This window comes from Mus pahari, chromosome 10, assembly GCF_900095145.1.
Source record: "Mus pahari chromosome 10, PAHARI_EIJ_v1.1, whole genome shotgun sequence".
Classification (NCBI taxonomy): Eukaryota; Metazoa; Chordata; class Mammalia; order Rodentia; family Muridae; genus Mus; species Mus pahari.
Window position 1 is genome coordinate 40,816,608 of NC_034599.1, and position 3,647 is coordinate 40,820,254.

Sequence of the window (3,647 nt, forward strand, 5' to 3'; positions counted from 1 at the left end):
CAAGAAGAAATGGTTGTGATAAAAGCTGAAGAAAACGGTGCTTATTCCTAGAGTAATTAGATTTATTGAACCTGAAAACTCAGTGTCATGCTAGTGTTGTCTAATACATACATACATACATACATACATGTGTGTGTGTGTGTGTGTGTGTGTGTGTGTGTGTGTGTGTGTGTGTGTGCGCGCGCGCACGTATGTGTGTATGTGTGCACTTACATGTGTGCGTATGTGCTGTCTGTGTATGTGGAGACCAGAAGAACATATCAGGTGGCCTGCTTGATCACTCCCTGGTCACAGGGTCTCCTGCTGAACCTAGAACTAAGCTAGTGGCAACAAGGCCCGGTGGTCTTCCTGTTTCTGCCCTTGACAGCACTAGGGCTGTAGACAAATCTCACCACACAGGTCTCCCCCAGTGTGACTGAGATCAGATCTCAAGTTTTCCTGCCTTTGTAGCAAACACTCTTAGCCATCTCTCCAGGCCTGGCACCCCTCCATTGTACAGAGTAAGAAAGCAAGGCTCAGGCAGAAATCAGGGGTTGTGGCAAGGCCACTTGCCTATGGTCACTTGAAAATGCAATAGAGCCTGGAATTCAAATGTCCTGGCCCCAGATGTAGATCTTTCTTGAGTCCACGCTGTGTGGACAGAGAGGCTCTGACTTCCCACAGTGCACACTTTGCAAGCAGGTGCAGTAAATAAAAGGCTCAACCTCAAAGACAGATGATAAGACATCCCATAAAGCATTTATGGGCTGGGCTGGTGGTCAGTACCGCATGACACTTCCAAACAAGTGTCCATAAAGGCTTTATGACGGCCAGATGTCGTGTGGCCTACCGCAATCGCTACATCTTTGTAGATACTCCAGTCTCTGGCCTCAGCGCCGGTATGGTACCTTGCTCCAGGAAGGAAGCCCCACCCCCACCCCTCTATATGACATCCCAGGCCAGCTACTGCAGAAGTTATGGACATGGGCACAAGAGACTTGGGACTGCAGGTAACACTGATGAGAGCAGGTGGCCAGAGACCCCCCCCTAACTCCTGAAAGATTGGTTCCCTGGGGAAAAGATGACACACCCATTCTCTCAGCATCCCTGAGCTCAGAGAAGACATGGCTAAATGGCAGGTCTTTCTTTTTAGGTATCCAAAGCCTTAAATATATATATATATATCATGTGTTCTTATCAAACATCCCACCACTGCTGAGAATCCCCTCTCCCCCACAGCACAGGCCATCTCTGAGCCTGGACTTGAGGGTCGTCAGAATGCCAGCCTGGAGCTATGGAGTTCCCCCGAGAAGCCTGGCCCTTCCACAATCTGCAAAGGGGTTGTGTGGGTTTTCCTTAACAGAGAGAACAAAGGTCTGCTCCCTCCAGGTGGGACACTAACAGACCAAAGGAATTATTATACTCAAGTCTAGCTTGGCAAAGCAGCACATCTACTGGGGCTATTTACAGAAGCAGAGACAAGGGGTGACTTACAGGAGCACCCCTGTCAGGAAGGCTGCACCCCTGAAGCTTGGCGGGAGGGAGTCTACTCCGCCCAGCATTTGTCTGACACTTGTATAACCTTGGGAGGGCCTCATGAATCTTCTAAGTTTCATGAGCTTCCCCGCTTTTAGAAGTGGCTTTCCTTCCTCGAAGAGGGACTATTTCAATTTAGAGTAACCAGCTACACAGGTGGGTGAAGGGCTTCTGCCACAGTGGCATGCATAACTTGGTGGTGGCCACGTGACTGAGAACAGCATGCTACGTCGGACCTCTGAGGAGTTGTCTGGTCATCTGGCACGCAGGACACAACGGAGCCCTGGACCATCCTACCCATGTCACTAAGCCCCAGCAGGAGTGTTGGCTGCTGCTTATCAGTAGCCTCTCAAGGGTTCCTCCATGTCACTTTCTAACAGTCCTCGATGGCCTCTGCCCTTTGCCTCAGCCTGACTTCTTCCTTCATCCTGTGTATCATTTTGTAAGCACATGTGCCAGATCAAATGCTCAGGGCTCCCTGAGGCTGGGATCACCCCCAGAGGACACCTCCCCCTGCCGAGTCCTGTGTCTGTGTGTCCAGGGGTCACTGGCCCAGTAATCACAAAGGGCAGTGACTTACCTCTTCCAACTTGGGCAAGGTCCTGTCTTCCTCATCTACACAGCAGTAATACCTTCACAGGGTAAGCATTTCACAAATATTACATAATTACCTAACTACTAACTCCCTTCTTACTGGGAGACGGTCCCTTCCACTAAGCAAAAGCTCCTTGCTGAGCAACATTGTCTCTGTCTGTCTCCCCTGGAAATGAGGTGCTCAGAGTACCCACACCTTGGCCTCATGTCCTACTCCAGCTCCTGGAGTGTCACCAATGACACAAACCTCTGCTCACAGTCCAGAGGTTCCTCAGTCCCAACAGCTGGGTTAGGGCCACACCAGAAAAGGCCTGGTCCTAGGAAGAACCATGGAGACACTCCAGAATGCTCACAGAATAGAATGAGCACTCATTCTGTCGGCCCCACCGCATGGCACTCCTGAGGTCACCCTGAGATGAGATATCCAGACATATGTCCCCCCTTATTTACATATATGATGAGCATCTATTGGGTACCCACAATCACTCCTGTTATACAAGTCCTACCTCCAAGACCAGGGAGATGATGGCAATCAGAACTGTGCTGGCTTTCAGAAGCAATTCTATCAGAAACTCAGGGAGGCCTAGAGGTCTAGGTGTCACACAGACACACACACACACACACACACACCAGGGGGTTGTTCACAATGACCTAAGGAGAACAGTCTCTTACGGAGTATCAATAAAGTGCAGTGGAGCCTGAGTTTCATAGAATTCTATCTAGAGATGCCTATGTCCCAGCCAACCTCCCATAGGACATGGGGCAGTAACAGGGATGTGTTGATCTGACCAATGTCTAGGATATCTGACTAAGGCCTAGGACCTGGCCAACACCAAGGTAGGCATGGAATCAGATGGTTGCAAGCTGACTGGAGGATGGGGAGCTCATGGCAGTGGAGGAGGCCATGCCAAGCAAGGCTCAGGCATAGAAAATCATGACGACGGACACCCTAGCTGGAATATCAGGCAAGGTCAGGGCAGCATTAGAAGGCCTCCTGGGGCCCCTGATAGGAGTACTAGAAGCAGTAACTTCCTAACTGCCGTGTCCTCCAGACCACCCTACCCAACCCTGCCAAGGATTCAGATGCCCTCTCTGTGCACATCTGGCTGCTTTCTACCATGAGCCTGCACATCTGGCTGCTTTCTACCATGAGTCTGCAAAGCCTGCCTGTGCTCTCCGCTCTCTGCTGTGGTCCAGGCTCTGGGTAGGCCTGTGGTGAAATAGCATCAGTGGCTTCCAAGGAGGAGTGGGCAGGAGCCTGGGAGAAGGCTGAGGACCGTGGGCAGCTTTGTAATTTAATTATTCGACTGCAGAAAGGAGACCTCATCTACTCGTGCTCATCCTTGTTAAGCTAATTGTCTGTCTCCTTCGCTCTCCTCTCCCCCCACCATGAGCTGGGGAAGTTGCTGCCGCCTAATTGAGTTATCATAAAGATAATGGCTGATGTTCCCGCCAGTGCAGAGAGAGGAGGATTCATCTCCCTGAGACTCGGGCTGCAGACAGGCGCCCTGACCCTCCATCCCCCCCCCCCCCCCCCC

The 3,647-nt window shown here is 51.2% G+C and overlaps 1 protein-coding gene across 2 annotated transcripts in view; it reads left to right on the forward strand.

The window, feature by feature from the left end:
* Dscaml1 (DS cell adhesion molecule like 1) overlaps positions 1 to 3,647 on the forward strand; it is a 321,027-nt gene that overhangs the window by 247,285 nt on the left and 70,095 nt on the right. The gene's annotated exons all lie outside the window — the stretch shown is intronic.